Raw genomic sequence first — 17,769 nt, 5'->3', positions numbered from 1 at the left:
GTATGTACATAAACTAATTCCTTATTAAATCCTGTACTAACTTGTCTCCCTGTTACACTGGAATTCAGGGATACAAAATGCACACACGTACCTTTGGGTGGGCATCCCAAGCATGCAAAATGAGAGTATAGGGAATGAATACATCTTCTTCTGATGATTCTGGGTGGTACAGTTAGACATTTAGGTCCTGATTACTTCAAAAATTTATAGGCAAAGTCTAATTTGTACTGGACTCGGGAATCTGTTCAGGATCCCAGGAATGTGCAAGTAACTTTGGATCTTTATATTTTTCTCTTGTTTTAATTCCTGATGAATTTAAACAAAATCAGCAATGTATAGGTTTGGTCAGAAAGCAGTGAAACCATCAAAAAGTCCTTTATTGAGTTCAAAAGAGTTAATTTCAGATTAGAAATGTCTTTACGTCTATATCTGTGCTAAAAATAAACACTGATACATCTTAAAATAAAAAAGCAAATCACAAGTGACAAAGCATCAAGGTTAACACTTTCATTCTTGGGTCAACCTGCATTTACCTTTGAGTGAAAGTCCAACATTCAGTAGCTAACAGAGTCCGTATTCTTTAGGTCAGCTGGACATTTGCAGAGTTGTTCTTCACTCTTATTATGTGAATGATTTTCATGTTAACTTTCAAGTAAGGGAATTTATTCAACTCACTTAATTCCACTGTGAAATATACTTAAAAGATCTTACATACAATGTGTATAACAGAAGAAACACGAGTCAGTCACTCAGAACACAGCATGATTCAGTAAACACAGCATGAATTTAAAGACTTTAGCCTTTTGGTCCTCTGGCTGGCTTATTAACTACCACACACCTGTAAAAAACTTTAACTATCACACTAAGATGACTTCTGCATTGCAAGAGAGCATTACAACAGTGCTTCACTGCCTGCATAGTCTCCACATTGACAACTACCTAATTTAATGTCTCTGGTCTGACAGTCAAAACCTTTTAAAATGGTCCTGGCTATCTGAGAGGCTGCTTCTCAGCCTTTAATCAAAGACTCTGCAAACACATCCTGGGAACAAAGTGGGGAGCACCGGTAGGGGGGCTAGTGGCTGTGGGAAACTGAACTTTCCCAGGAGCTGGAGATAGCAAAGTTCATCCTTACAGGAGAGAGAAACAAATGCTGAAATCCTTAGCATTAGGACTGAAATATGTGTTCTGTGGGCGGTATATTTGAGTGAGACCGTTTACCCCTCCATGACCAAGCTCCATATCTGTCAAGTGGAAATAACAATAACTTTATACCCAAAAAACCAATGATGTAGGAATCATTCTACAGGGGGGTTCTAACAATTATACCCTTGTTCCATGTATGCATCCTTGACACTGTGACCAGCTTCACTGTGGCCTCAGAAAAAGGAGCGCCAAGAATATTTTTTACAAGTAAATGCCCAGTAGCTGGATATAGCAATATTTGTCTCTGGCATGCTGTCTATCAGCAATTATATGTATCAAGGCAACAGACACATGATCGTGCTTCTGATTAAAAATGTCAGCACTAACCACTGGATCTAGGTGTGCAGGAAGTGTATTATACCAAATTCAGATCAATAGGCAGGAAATTCAGGTTCAATAACTAACTGCCATATTGTCCAGCTGAACAAGCCATCTGACATTTTTTTCTCACCTCTTTCCTAAGTTTTCAGGGCATAAGCTCTTTTTCAGTATTTTTCCATGTCCTGAATAATGAATCCCCAGTAAAAATCAGAGTACAATGGGTGATTCATTACTACTAAGAAAGTTTTAAAACAGGCAGTATTTGTTACCTTCCTACAGAATGAGATGAGAAAGAAGAATAACTCAGCGTAAAACAACAGAGAAATTTACTATGAAAGAGGATGCAAAGATTCAACTTGGCATCACAGAATAATGGAAAATTTGTTTATCAGTTTTTAGCTACCTCTATAGATTCACCAATTGTGGATGCTTGTAACAATTAGCTCCTGAATTTATATTGCTATTCTTCTAGGCTAAAAATCCTGCCTCTCTTAAAGTCAGTTGCAAAACTTCATTGATTTTAATTGATCTAGCTGAAAAATCATGAAGATTTTTTGACCCTCTTCATGAGTTTTTCAATATAAGTATGGCTTACAGGATTAGAGAGCTCTATACAGAAACATGGCAATTCCAGTTTTGTTCAGCTGATTTGGCCCCTACTAAATTAGCTATCTGTGACAAAAAGAACTGCATAGTCCCTCATTCTGTTAGACGACTGTAATTTATGGTAATTGGCTCTAAAATATTCCAGTCCAGTCCCAGAGGAAGATATTCCCATAAGGTATTAGGAAAATCTATTCTAATTATTATTTTTCACCAGTAGATAAGCAAGTATCTGTCCCTGTTGCCCTGTACTGGAAAAATCTGATCCCTTTTCTCGTTTCTTCAGAATTTTTTTTTTTCCTCTTTTCTCCTACATTAATAAATCATGAAAGAGTATACATCCCAATCAAGGTATTCCCACCATTCAGCTGAAAGCATGCAGGACTCTTCAGAACTCTCAGTTGTTCAACAGCAGACCTGAAACTGGAGGTTTCAGGTTTTGCTCTGCAAACAAAATGCCATTCTCAGTTTGGTCATTGCCTTCTGCATTCAGAGTTCCTGGGAGCAGCAACTTTTGGGAAATCTCAGGGCACTCTTAAGTTTCCTGCATTTCCCAATAAAGACCGAATTAGGATCCCAATTTGAAGGCCACCCCTTTTCTAGTAGCGTAACTCTCTCAACACAAAACAGCCCATGAATGGGCCGGAAGGTTATGCACTAGGATCAATTTTGTTCTTCTGTTTCCTATCTCTAGGTATCATAATTCTCCAGATCATCCCTCAGACTTGATCAAATAAGCACACTGAATCTGATTTCCAAAAAAATTGCTGCACTTTCATTAATATTGAAAATAATTTATTAAAAATACTTAAAAATTCATATAGTATCTGCCTCGCTGAGCGAAAGATGTAGTAACATCTCCTGCAGTGGACCCTAAGTTATAGCAGCTTTATTTTCTTATTCTGTTCTCAGGAGCTACAGTTACGGAACAAAGACAATTTTTTTGTGCCTTAAACTTAGCAGGCTTTGCAAGAAGGTTTTATGCCCAGCAATTTCAGCCTCAATAAATCTTCATAACAAATGATACAACTAGAAGAGATGAAATCTCTTTCTTAGACCTATCCTATATGATAGATAACTCTTTTTCAGATGTGTCTGATTATCTAGTTATCTTTTTCCCTTCTTGTTATCTGTTTTAACTGGGAAATGTCTTATCCTTCTTTTTCATTCCTCCATGCTGCTCATGTTTTCACAAAAATATGCCAGCAAACATCAATCACCATTTATTTAGGTTTATCTCAGTATTCAGTTCCCATAATTTAACTTGCATTACAGATTTCCATATGCTGCCAAAAGCAACTTATTCAGTATGCACATATAAGACAAGGACAGCTTCAGAACAGTCTAAAGATTTATGTAGTTTATTTAGATTTTTGTCTGTGCTAAAAATGTGGGAAGGTCATATTCCTGAGTAAACTTCAAATTCCATTCTGATGCTTTTCTTGTGTCTTTTACCAAATAGAAACAATATCTCCTATGTAAGCAACAGTGGTACATCCTCTCCTGTCTTACAAAACTGTTCATTTCTCCTTCTCAAAGACATTTAGATTTATGTCCTGAAGTATTGCCACAAACCTCACTTTGCCCCTTCCATGGTCACCATAAACAGTAGAGCTCTAGTGATTGAGTATCTTCACATTGTGGACTCATGCTCTGAGGAGCCCTTTGAGCAACAGAATAAAGCTGAAGTTTGTGTGTTGTGCTGGCAGCTGGATGAGGATGGATGTGACACTGAAGTTTCGGTACATAAAAAAGGGAGCCTGTGACAGACATTGGATGTCAGAGAGCCTCCAGGATGAGGCACATTGCCTTCACTGTGTGAAGAGGAAAGAAGCATTTCTTCCTACGAACTGCATCTCTCTCACTCACAGGAGCTTTGTACATATTATTGCCTCAATTGCTTCTGATTTTCACCACTGTACTTGTGATTCAGGTCCTATTTATGCTAATGTCAGGCTAAGCTTTATAAATATTTACGTAGATAAACACTTTCGTTCTTATGTTTGCAGTGCTGGGGCTCTTCTCCTCAGAAAAGTGTTGTTAGTAGCAGAGAAAGCAAATAACTTTCTTAAAGGATGAATGTTTTACTACATAAAATATAAATAATAAGTACAGTGTTTGATTTCAGTTTTCTAACTTGCACCCCATTTCTCCAAGCTGACAGGATTCTGTAGAAGTTGAAATTCCTTAGAGCTTTTCATCATAGTTAGCACTGACCAAATATTGATTTATCTGCCTTTACCATTGCATGTCTTAGCAAAAAACAAAGAACCACCACTCTGAAAAATATGGAAATAACATGAATTAGAACACAGTTTCAGGATGAGTGACTTTCATGCAGACATGTGTCCCAGTAATGCAAAACTCACAGTTTTCTTACTTCATTATTATAATGAAAATTTGATTTGGTGTCAGTACTTAGTATCAACATCCAGTTGACTGACAAACAGACAAAAAAAATGGATCAGAATTTTAAACAGAATATAGTTCTTTTTTTTGACCCAACACACTGAGTTTGCTTCCTTAATACCTTGTGCTAAATTCAGGGTTTCTAATTTTTAGATATGGCTATGAAATACTAGGAATTGTGATGGTGCAAGTCTGCTAAACTTTAGCAGAAAGTTGTTAGTACAGTTTCCTCCTCAGTGAATCTTTGACTCTTTAAGGTTACAGGGAGCTTCTAGGGAAAACAAAAGCATCAATTGGGCTTCTAAATTTTAACTCCCTCATGTATGAAAAATAAAATAAAAGTCTCCATGTTTTTAAAGTAGGGAAGTGACCTGTTCTCAAATCTTGCTGTTAGGGACTGGTGATGTCCTTCACTCAGTCACTTGAGTGGGTCTAAGCAAGTGTACCTGAGCGATCAGCAGTTGCCAGCAAGGAGCTATTCTTCTCCTCTCTCTGAAACATGAGTTCTGCTGCGTTTATTTTAATTATAGCTCTCATCTATTTGTGAAGTTAGGATTGTAAAATGCCTTCCTGTAGCAACATGTGAGGGGAGAAACAGCAAGCACCTTTCAGATTCTAGGGACTCGTCCATAAAGTTTGGTGTGTCAAGCTTTGGGGTGAACTTTTCATTCAAATGTTCAGTCATGTTGTTTGCTGTTGGTTTGCTGTCAGTGCTAATAATAGGAAACTAAAAATTACATTAGTCAGTGGGCATTGCTAAACAAAGAATGATGCTGACTAAAAGCATTGCTGGCACCTCACGTACTGTATCGTGGAAGCAGCCAAAGTGTTGATTGTTATTTACTGTGTGAAGCCACAGATGCTGGATGTGAGCCAGCTCCTTTATTTCTGCTTGTTTTATTCTGAAATTGCCATAGCGACTAGGGGGTGTGAAGAAGCTTTTGTTCATTAGAGTATGTTCCAGTGGGAGGCTCAAAATCTTGTACATTTTTACTATGTCATTGGGAAGCATTATTGTAATCCCTTCTATAGGTGGATAAATAGAAACAAGAAGTTTTGTAGTTTAGTAGATGAGACAAGGCTTGAAAGTAGTTTTTACGTGTATTTCACCAATGGATGTCAATGGAGATCGATGCTATGAAACCCACTGAATTCCATGATGTTCCTAGAAATGCAGACTGTTGCCACTTCAGACCCAGGAATTAATGCACTCCGTTTGGGGATGCCCTGAATTCTAGAGCCTCCTTCAAAAACTGCTTATGCTTTACACCTGTAATCGTAAGTAGGCAAATTCATATGAAGTCTTTAGAGTAAGGAGTGGGAAAAAAGACTATCTGAGATAACCATCCGTAACCATTTCAGATAAAACACCTTACTTTTGTATTACTCCCCATTTCTTTCATCCTGTACACCTTCTATAAACTACAGGAAAAATGTTTCTTCACTTCCATTACTAGCTCCTGAGGCTCACAAGTATATTCAAGTATACAAGACTAGAGTATATGTTATTTTATGTTCTGATCTATACGGCTTAATTCTGCAGTAAGTGAAAGTGTAGCAAGCTGTTTTAGTAAGAAGTTTCAGCCCTCTTGAAATCATTAAATAAGTCTGACCCACGTCATACCTTTGGTCAATATTATTTCCTCATTCATCCCAGTTTGGCTACAGCACCTTTCTATATGATTGCATAGAAGTTATTTTTAAAATGTAAAACAAGAACTGTTTCAATAAAGATACTGTGAAAGCTTTTTTTATAGCCCAGCCCTGAGATGAGAAATTTAATCAGAAAAAATCCCCAATAATTATTTCAGTTTCAATAGACACTAGATGGAATTAATAGCTGTCCCTTTCCTGGTAACATGAAAAGTAGAAGTGATAATTGAAATTAAAAACACTAGCAGTTTTCATTGTAATTGAATTGAACACAGGTTATTCATTAGAGAAAATAATTGAAAATCCATCAAGCTAGAGAGAGGTCATTATAAACATACTCATATATACATAACGTGTATTGTGGTGCATAGTGGGGATAATATCCCACAGATGAAAGTAATATTTATGCTGGCCTTAAAATTAAATCATACACGTGAGTAATTTCAAGCAGTGTAATAAATAAAAAAAAATTAAAAAAAACAAAACGCTAGCTGCTATTTTGGACTTTCAAAATTCCTACTCCCTGAGTATCTTCATGTGTCTAACACATATTAATGTACTGGGACTCTCAACTCTCCTACAAAGTAGGAAAGGCTTCTCTAACACACTAATTAATCTTCATTTTACTCCAGGAAGCTCTTTTAGAACAAAAATTCTATTAAATTCCTTCAGCTATAACTGTGTTTAAAGTACACTTTGTCTTATAATTTACATGTGTTCTGGTTTAAATAGACATGACATAATTATAGAACATGAATTATACTCAAACAAGGATAGTATTCCTGTTTGAGCCCATTTCTGCTTTCTCTGGTATACCCAGATCTACATTAGGTTGGAAGAACTTTGTTTATCACTCCAGTATTAATAATTCATTAATTCAAAGAAATACAGAAAATAATTTAAAAAGGTTAGGAAAGTTAGCAAGAGGCTTCAATTATTTAAGGGCAAAAATCATGTTTCTGAGTTGTTTCAGGATTATTTTCTCTCTGAGAAAATTAACTGATATTCTCTTACTGGGTAAATAAGAGAACGAAGAAGAACGCAGATTTATTTGTTGGCAAGAGTGGCTGGTAAGCCAACTACTAAACCTTTATAAAAGGGTTTAAAACTAGAGGGGGCTCCTCTGTCTAGCAGAAGGAAAGAAATGACATTTTCTTATTTATATTGAGTGTGATTGATGTGTTCAATCTGAGATGTCACGGTGTGCATTTTCCCATAAGTCTCACTCTTGTGGTTACATCTGCACAGATCACCCCCAGAATAAAAGCATTTCCTTTGAGCCTGTTTGATTGCCATTACTGATGATCAACATCTAACACACAAGCGTTCATAACTGTGTTTTGCCCATCTCTTCCACTACAGCCTGCCTCCATCTCATCTCCCCATCTGTACATGTTTCTTGGTAATTAGCAGCAGCTCCTTCAACAGCTTTTCTGAAGAAAGGCAGGTGAGGTCTGGACTTGTTCCATTATATCATAGGCCTGACCAGACTGCAAAACGATAGGTGTAAAGATAGAATAAAACCAACTCTCATCCTTTGTGAGGAGTTTGAGACACCATCCTGCCAATCATCCCCCAAGTCCTTTGACTAACAGACTTTTATAGAAAGCAAACAGCAAAGCTGAAGAGAAATACAGAGGTGAGGGGAATGATATCATTGTCTGATCAAAAGAACCAAAATAGGTATCTCTTCTGTAGTTATTGCAATTCTCTCATACATTCACTGACTTCCTAAAAACTTCCTCAAAGCTCCCATTTGATGTATTGAGGTATTGAATGATAAATCTATACAAAGGAAATTAAATGTTTCTGTTATTCATCTACTTTCAAAAAGAAATCTTAAAAAGCAAGAGCTCAAATGCTGACAATACAGCAGTCCAGAGACACTGGTTCAAAGGAGCTGTTCAGAGAATTGACTGTCTATAATAGATTACAAAGACATGGGATTTTTTTTCTTTTAATCCATAGGAGAAGTAACCCCTTGAAATTTTACCAGTACCTGATGTACAACACTTTACTTATAGTTCGATCTATGTGAATTCATTTCCCTCCTGGAGGGATCTAGCTATGGAAGGAAAACAGCTGCTCTCCTCTCCTCACATCTTCTGCTGTTATTTCTTCTCCCAGAATAATTTAGAGCAAAGGAGAAGGAAAATAAAAGAAGCATAAGTACGTCTGCTTGGGATTTTTTTTAATCTGTATTAATGAGAAAAGAAAAAGAATTTTTTAATTATCTATCTGTTCCTAGGATAGTTTTCTCAGTCTCAATTTTTAGTGCTTTGTTCAGCTACATTTCAAATATTTCAGGAGGGAGGGTTTCTCTGAATTAGTATTTTGAGGCTGCTTCATGGGCTAGTGCTTCTCATCTCTTTTAAGCATATCTTTTGAGGTATTTTTTAGACTGCATCTGCTTTTCCTTTAATGACATCAAAAACCTTCTTTCCCCCAGAAACTTAATTTTGTTTGTATCATCTACTTTGAGTTCTCTCTAAAATAATTTCACTTTTATTAGATGCTGCAGGTTTTTTTCTTGCTCTTGGTGTTTCTCCTATGTTGGCCAATAATGTGATCTCCAGCAATGCCATCCAGCCCGATTTCATGCAGATCACTTCAAATACATTTTCTGCTTTTGAACTGAAAAAAAATCAGTATCAGAAGTGAACTCTGTATTCTAGGAGTACTTTCAGGACATGAAGTTCATCACATCATCACTCACTTCAAAAAAAAGTAGGCAATGAAATCTATTTCTGATTAATATATCAAGGACAAGATAGATTTATGTTTACTATACAGAAATTACAGAATTACAAATTAGCTTGCTTGTTTGTTTAAATTGCAATAGATCACAAACTTACTTATTCTCTGCATGCATCTCTAAAGTTGGTCAAAACTTGAGCTTAGCACTGTTGGTCTTCAGTAAATACGTCTTTAATGTTAAATATATTTCCAAGTAAAATCAATACAAAACCAATGAATTAACATACTATATATGAATTATATAAATAAATTAAATATAATAAATTAAATAAATAATTACATTTCTTAAGGGAAAATCAGGTCAGATTCAACAGCTTGAGAGAGAAGAGACTGTTGCTATGCCAGTAGGTCCAATGAACAATGAGGCTGAAGATTTATTACCAGTAGACACATTCACATACTGCATATGTATACATCATGTATAATACCTAAATATATGACCGGCCTCGCAGGTCACAGGCAGACACACAGAGCTGTGATGTGAATGCAGGCAACACATACAACCTCATCCCAATCCCCTCTGCAGCTAAGCAAGATGGACATCCACTAGTGAGAATCCATATATATGTTTATACACACAAAGATGCATATGTACAATGTGGAACCCTCCAGCAGCTGCCCTCAGACACTGGGCTGAGATATCCAGTAGCTGCTCCTGGATCCCAGTTTACCAGTTGCTGATGCCTGGGCATGAGAGCTTCTGAGGATGCAGCCCCTCTCCAGTTTCTGGGACAGACCACCTCATACACACAAATGAAGCTGGCCAGGACTCCCCTGGTCCCCAGTACCAAACCCCTCATGGTGTTACCCTTAAAGAACCACTGACCCCCAGGTCACGTCACTTGCTCACCAGATCATCCAGCTTGTCTTTTCTAGCACTCAGAAACCCACAGTCACTGCAGTTGCTGCCCCATGGACACACGGGATTTCCAGCCCATAATGACCTCAGCTGCGGCAGTCATACCTCTGTAAACACTCATGCACAAAGAGAATGGAGAACCCTCACATGTAGAAGAGTGAGAAAGGCGCTTAATGAGTAAACTGAAGAGGTAACCATATACCAGGTTATTTTATCCCCCATCCCTTTGTTTTCTCATATTTGTTCCTTCCCAAGTCACAGAAATCCCTCCCTTCCGCCATCTTTAGTTCCCCACTAAACGTTCCATAATAAATTCTGTACAATCCCAAAATGCTCTTCCCCTGCATTCCTTGTGTCCCCTACCCTGAGGCAACAAGCCCCTTCAGTCCAAGTGTTGACTCATCTTGATCACACCAGACTCTGGCACTGAGGCTCTCCTGGGACAACCTTGGGAGGGGCCAAGGCAGTGTGTCCCTCCCCTTTGTCCATAATTTGTGTTTCCACTTGCCTTAGTACCGTTGTTGTCCTTGGGACATGTGGAGCTGTGCCTTTGATGGGCTGATGGCTCCTGGGATGACCTGGCAGTGGCTGGGACAGGGTATTAGTTAGGCTGTCCAACCTACTATTGTCTCTTTGTGCTTCTCTGTGGTTGTGCAGACAAGCTTTTATCACATAACCTAAGAAAATTCAGCATACAGCCAGGTGCAGCATGCTTGTAAGATATAAACAATTTTATTAAGTATAAATAAAATATAAACAAGTTTAGTCTTGAAGTGTATTAGCTGGCGGTTTTGTTTTCTACCCTACTTGAAGTACATTCAGTAGTCTGCAGACATGACAAAATCATTTTATACAGTGTCAGCTGGATAATAGCTTAGTTCCAACTCCGTAAGGCATAGTGAGACTGTAAAAAACAATTTTTCATATTGGCCTTAGAGGAATAAAGTGCAGAATCCATTGAATTCTCTTCTTCCTGTGTCTATGAAATTTTTAGACAAATTTAGTGAATAAGCTTCTCCTGACTAACATTTCGTATGTGCAGGTCTACATCAGGATATTATCCACAACCATTAATTATCTGCAATTAAACAAAACACCTAATCAAAACAAAACTTATTTTCACCATACATACTTAGCTTTTTCATCCTTGATTAGTTTTCTTTAATGTCCAAATAAGTAATTTTGCAGTTTCTGCTTGCCAAAGTAAGATCACCACTTTCTCATGGCCCATAAGTGCCGCAGCTGCTATGAGAGCACTTTTTTCCTGTTTGCCATGAGAATTTACATACCAATTTAACATGATGCTATCACTGACACTCCCTCATACTGGCAATCCTGAATTGCATCTGCTTTTTTTCCAGAAAAGAGTCCTTTCTCTGCATAATTTCTCTAGCTCATGCTACAGAGGTGGCACAAAGTGATAATACTGAAAAATATTAGGAAAGATGTTCTTTCATGCTTTTCACTGAATGTGCTACCTTTTAAAAGTGAGGTGGGATTTTGGATCTGTCTGATGAGGAATTTGCATTTTTCTGATGTCTTGGTTTGATCTTGGATTATGATGTCAGACAAATGGTTAATATTTGGTGATAATCTGCTTAAAGGCTGTCTGAGAAGGAGCTTCTAAAAGGGAAGGAAAAATTAGGATCTGGAAAAGATTTTGAGATGTGGGGATTCAGACAGGGGTTGCTAGACCTGTTCTTCCAAGAACAAGGAAGCGGGGATGCTCTATTGCAAGGGTAAAAAGGAAAGAGACAGACAGGAGCCAGAGGAATGGAGAAGAGTCTCAGGGCCCTGGGGAGAGCTCTCTCTGCAGAGGGGAGGGGAATAAGAGTAGAAATGGTTGTGAACAAGATCTGTCCTTCTACAGAACCGAGCAGCTCCAAAGGAGCCCAGTAGATTGGCAAATCTAGAAGAAAGAGCTTCGGCTACCCTGTGTTGGAAGGAAGGTGGGCTATTACACTAAACATCAGACAATCAAAGGAGACACTGGAAACCAGCTGTTGCGGATTCACAGCTGTAGGAATGAAAATTGAACACCTCAGAAACCTTGACACTGAAATTTCCATCTGTGCGCCACTGTTGCTCTTTGGCTTTCTTTTGTTAATTCTAGTTTTTATCTTTTTCTGCAGCTTTAATTTTGTGCAGTATAACTTTCCCACCCCTGCTCAGCCAATTACGCCAGCTAAACATGAGATACATGCATTTTTAATGACCTAGCAGCTTAATCATAACAGCACTTAGAATCATATTCATAATTTCAACAAACCCACAAATTTTTTTTTATGTGATGATCACTTGAGAGAACCTTTTCTGTTTGTCTGTCTTTGATCCTCACACCCTTCTGCTTCTGTAACTCCTTACTCTCTTGATTGCAATTAGCCTGTGGCTACAGAGCCATTACCGGAGTAGCAATACTTGGAAGCAAGAACACTATTACCTGAAGCTAATTGGCAAAACACATAGAGGCCTTTGGGGGTCAGAGATCTAGATTTAGGTTTTGAAAGCGGCAGTTGGTAAGATTTATGAGTCTAGTTGGTTTGGGATCTAGTGTCATATCTGTACAACAAATATCTCCTTGGTTTAGCTGCTGCAAGACAATGCCCAATCGACACTGTTCTGGCAAAAGCCTTCAGGGTGGATTTCATGCTGATATCAATTTGTCAGTTTCTGCATCAGGTTACAAAAGGGCCCTTTCAGAGTGAAGTTTATCTGCTATTTCTGCTTCTTCCAAGGCATAGTGAGATCACTTTGGATATGTTTCACCCAAGTCCTTACCTTCTCCATTCTCAGAGGGACTGTTTGCATCTCTAGTTTCTTTTGTGTGCTAGTTTTGACACATGTTTTATTTTGGAGGATGATCAAGGTAGGAGTAATTGGTGGACTGAGTATCACTGGGCTTGTTCCAGATAATTTATATAGTGCTTAAATGCTTTAGCAAATGCTTTTTCAAATTACTTGAGTTCACTTGTTAAATTTCCTATAAGCCTCGAAAAATAACTGTACAATTCAAGGTTAAAATTTGCTGACATAATACATTACCGTAGCAACACTAAAAAATGCTTCTCTCTGGTAAAATGTTGACTGATTGTTTGCTGATAATTTTACTGAGCAATTTGACTACATAGATACTGGGAGGCCAATATAGGCTAAATACTCATTAGTGTGCACCGATTAGACATGAAATACATGTGCTCTTTTTCTGAATAAAACTAGATATTTAGTCCAAAAACACTAATTGTATTAGTGGAGAAATTAATTTGGTATTGCAACCAATGAGGATTGTATAATTGTAATGTGGCTCAGTTTTCTGCAAATATAAAAATCACAAGAAAGCCTTCATTTCAATCACATATATCAGAACTAACATGAGATATAGCAAATTTAAATCAACATTACATATGCCACTTTGGAAGCAGTGCGTGCATAAAATTAAAAGTTAATTTTCATAAACCTTGAAAGCATTAAAGACTGAAAAAACAGGCTTCAGAACTTATCATTAGAAAAGCTCTGCCGCATACACAGACATCTTTCCAGGTGTGTTCAACAGCACACATTTTCAGTGAAATTAAGGACTATATCAAGCATCACCACTCTTCAGGGTACCAAGAAGAGTGAAAAAGTTTTTCCTGGTGTGTAACGTGAACTCACAAACCTCATACTGTGGGCACTGAACTCTGTTAAATTGTCTGCCCCTGCAAACAGTTTGTCTCCTTTGTCTCTGTTACTGCCCTTAGTGATGGTCTAGACTAAATAGACCCAAATTTCTCAGTGTCTCCTCGTTGGCCATGTGCTAGCATCCTAGTAGTCTTCGTGGCCTTCTGCTGAACCCTTCTCTCTTTCTTCACATCCCCGGGAGGGCCCCAAGACTGTGCTCCTTACTGTCCCCAGTAGAGAGAGAATCACTCCCTCTGACTGCTGGTCTTGGCTCAGTAGATAGTTTATCTTACTTGCAGTAAAAATTCTTTGTTGGCTCATACTCTACTTGACATCCACTGTAACCCCACGTCCTTTTTGGCAGTGCTGCCATTCAGACAGTCACTTCACAACTGGTAGGGGGGCAAGGGATGATTTCTTCCCAGGCACAGGACATCGCAGTTCTTGCTGAGCTTCATAAGATGTCTGTTGGCCTCGATTTTATTAATTTGACCTAGTTCATTTTATTAAATCAAGGCCATTTGTTAAATTCTCATAATGTTTTGATCAAAGCCCTATTATGCTCATATGAACAATTAGGAACAGGACTGGACTGCAAAAAAACTTTGTGGGTTTAGGTTGTATAGTGGTTTGTAGAATTAGCTTGAAAGTGTACACTTTCTATTTTAAGATTACATACATACTCTTCCATTAAGTTTTGTGTTTATGGAAACTTTAAGTCTTCAGTCACAATAGAAGTACAGGCAAAAAGAGAAAATATTGTTAGTCAGAGATAATAAGGTCAATGGGCATGAGCATATATCTAAAATGAAGCAGAATGAACACTGACAGCAGATAAAGCATGAGATGATAACCTGTCACGCAAAAAGGTCATTATTAAAATATATTTCAAATTACCAAAGCTCTTAATACAGCTTAATCCATCATTAAAAAAAATGTTATTATACAGTCAAAAGTCTGACATTCGAGTTTGTTTCTACTTCATTCTCTTTCTTACATTTTACTGTTTCTCCTTTTTGTGTCTTTTTGGTTTTGCCTCTTGTCTAAAAAGGGTCTTGATTAGATAGCAAAAAAGAAACCACCCATTGCAGTTTTCCTAGAAATACTGAAAAAAAAAGACAGCTTAGAAAGCATGAAGTCTGTAAATAATTTACAGGTTTTGGAGTGGTTCATAAGACCATGTGCTAGAGGTGTAATTTCCCAGCAGTAAAATTGCAGGCAAGAGAGATTATCAAAAGTCAGAATGATATTTATTATTCTCTGTCTCTTCTTTCTGTCAGTTTGTCTTATTTTCTCTTTAAAGGAGAGAGGACTAGACTCAGGAAAAACAGTTCAAGATGAACTCTTCCTCCTTTTTATTCTCCAGAAGGAAAACATAATACATCAGCAATGCAATTTTAAAAGAATGTCAAACAGAAATTTTCTGTAACAAAACAAATTATATGCATCTGGAGGAGTATAGGAAATAGTTTAAATAAGCCTCACATTTTTCTTTCAGACTATTTAATTATTTTCCTTCCTTCCATAACAGTTTAATGAAAAGTTAGAAATATTTTTTTTTAATTATAGTTGGTACAATGGAAGAAGTCAGCAATAACTTGACATAAAGCCATGGGGTATATTTAACAATTACAATATTAAATCTCTTTCACTGAGCTAGAGAAATTGTTTCATAAACACAATTAAGCCAGATTTATGAGTCAAGAAAAGAGCAGTCTTGGACATAATTTATGTTAGCTACATTGTATTTAGATTAAAATTATTTAAGAAGAGAAGTATTCACAGTCTTGTATAGTCTTAGAGAAAAGATCCAAGCTAAAGAAAGAGAAGTTTTAACTAAATATTTGTGATAAGAATAATTGACCAGCATCACAGATTTTTAATGAACGTCCTTAAGATGCCATTATTACAGATCTCAAAGGTGTTACTGGCAATGCTGTGTTAAAGAGCAGAGGAAAATACATAGAGTCAACCTAAATAAACTCAAGAGGTCATTCTTGGCTCTACTAATATGCAGTTCTGTGAAAGTAGTTTGCCTGTTCAAAGAATGTCTCTTTCAGAGAATCTGCTGAAACCAGAGTGCATTGAGTAACAGAAAAAAGTACTACCTTTAAATGAAGTATGTAGATCATGTATTTCCCTAAAATCAGGATGCTAGCTTACTTTGAACTAACAAAGAATAAGTCAGACAATTTTTTTCAGACTACCTTTACTTCTCTGAGGTCATATTATTTAAATGCAGTCAGGAATTGTGGGTTTTATTATTCACAACTTCAGACTAAGGACTGACACAATGTAAGTTGCTGGCATTTCTTATAAAAAAGGGGACAGCACTCTGCAAAATCAGAATATTTTGAATGTTTTTCTCTTCCAATGAGAAGGTAGAAAAATTGTGTTACGTGTTAATAGACAATAGAGTTAGGTGAACCTAAATGCACATTTTGTCATTCATTAAGCTTCTCAGAAAAATTTAAAAAAAAAATGCAAAATCTGAGTTGTACAATTTAATCTGCAGGTTTTTGTTTTATTTTACTCAAAACGTGCCTAGCTTTTTGTCTGAAGGGAAATTACACCCAAAAAAGAAAAATGCCATGGCTTCTTTTACTAAATTCTGAAATGCTGCATTGCCCTTTTACACTCCCACTTATCTTAGGAGAAGGCTTGAGCCAGTCTGGAAATGATGTAGAATATATACCAATGTATGTTTTTTAAGAGGAATTTATGAAATACCTTTGTTCCATTCTCTACATCGGGTAACTATATTGTTATATCAGTGAGTATCTGAACACTTCACTAATGTTTTCTTTATTGTGCCTTGAATACAAGTATAAATATTGCTTTTTTGCATATGTTTATAAACACCAAAGGTTTTACATAGAAAGGCAAGCAGTGTAGAAAACCTGTTGGGGACCACAGAGGCATTAGACCATCTGACTACGGTCTTTTGGGCAAGCTGGTAAAGCAGAGAGATGGTTTAGAATGTTCTTACACACAAATATATGTGACAGGCAGAGAGATGTCACCTCAATTAACACATTGCTCCTCACCTGCTGAAGGGTAGATATGCAAGATGCATTTCACTGTTCCTCACATTCCCCAAAGGCTTTGGTTTGGAAGGCAGTGTGGCCCAGTAGTCAGTATATATCTGTCTTACCAAGACCTGTGCTCTTAATTCTCCCTCCATCAGCGGCAGCCTCCATGACAAGGAACAATTTCATACTTCTGTCTCTGTGACAGCTCTTTGCCTGTCTGATCTGATCAAACAGAATTGCTTCTTGCTATGTGTTTGCACATGCTTAGTTATGGCGAAGAACTGATTTGGTCTGAGGATAGGTGACATAAATCAAAATAATCCTAGATGTACAAATCTGGCATGTGTTTTTCAGGTGCTGACTCCGTTTCTCAATTAGCAATATTATACTATTTGTTTCTTAGCAGAAGCTGTCAGAACTATGAATATCTCAGTGCTCTTTATTTTATCTAATAGGAATAGTATTTTGCCTCACAAGAGAAACTCTTATTCCACCAGTGAAAGATGTCATACTGTTCTTTCTTTTCATTTAAAGCTATCTCCTTTCCCCAGTTTAGGACAAGGAGCACATAAGCTTGAGCCATCAGTCCAAGTAGCACAGCAATGCACAAAAATAAATATATTAACTTCAACACTTAATTTGCCTTTTCTTACTTAGCTTTGTTTCTAGAAACACGTTATTCTTAAAGAGCTTGCCAGGCTCTTTCCCCCTCTCTGTGTTAAAGAAATAATTAAGGCAAAAGGAATTAAGTACATTGCCTGAAATGACCTGCTCAGTTTGGCAAATACCAAACTAGAAGTCAGTGGTCTGGTCTTTGATTTTTATGCACGACTTTGTGTTACTTCTGCTTTTCCTTCTTCTTTACAGAAGCCATTTTTGTAAAAACCCCGCTCTAATCCTCTTTTTTCTTCTTCACTTGCTTTCATTTTATCTGTAATCACTCTGCTGTGACACTTTCTGCTTATTCCTTCTTACATATTTTAGGTTATGAACAAGATGTAAAGAGGCAAAAGGTCTGCAGGGTTTGAATAACATCTTTTGCCACAAGGTCTTTTGAAATCATTGCATATAACTCTTCAAGCAGTCTATGACCTGTTGTAACAGTAATACCTAATTATAAATGCAGTTTACATTCCTGCTTGGTTTCTATATGCAAGTGCTGCTTGCGGCTGTGGGAGTGACCACCCATGGCCCACAGTGACACCGGCAGCTCCATGCACTGCAGCACCGCAGTTGCTGCTCATGTCTGTCACTGAAGTCTGAAGACTTAAG

General features: G+C 37.3%; 1 protein-coding gene across 15 annotated transcripts in view; it reads left to right on the top strand.

The window, feature by feature from the left end:
- KCNIP4 (potassium voltage-gated channel interacting protein 4) overlaps nucleotides 1-17,769 on the top strand; it is a 422,577-nt gene that overhangs the window by 386,309 nt on the left and 18,499 nt on the right. The gene's annotated exons all lie outside the window — the stretch shown is intronic.

The sequence above is a fragment of the Cuculus canorus genome, chromosome 4 (genome assembly GCF_017976375.1).
Source record: "Cuculus canorus isolate bCucCan1 chromosome 4, bCucCan1.pri, whole genome shotgun sequence".
NCBI lineage: Eukaryota > Metazoa > Chordata > Aves > Cuculiformes > Cuculidae > Cuculus > Cuculus canorus.
Note: the sequence above shows the minus strand (reverse complement) of the source record. Positions and strands in the feature narration are given on the sequence as shown.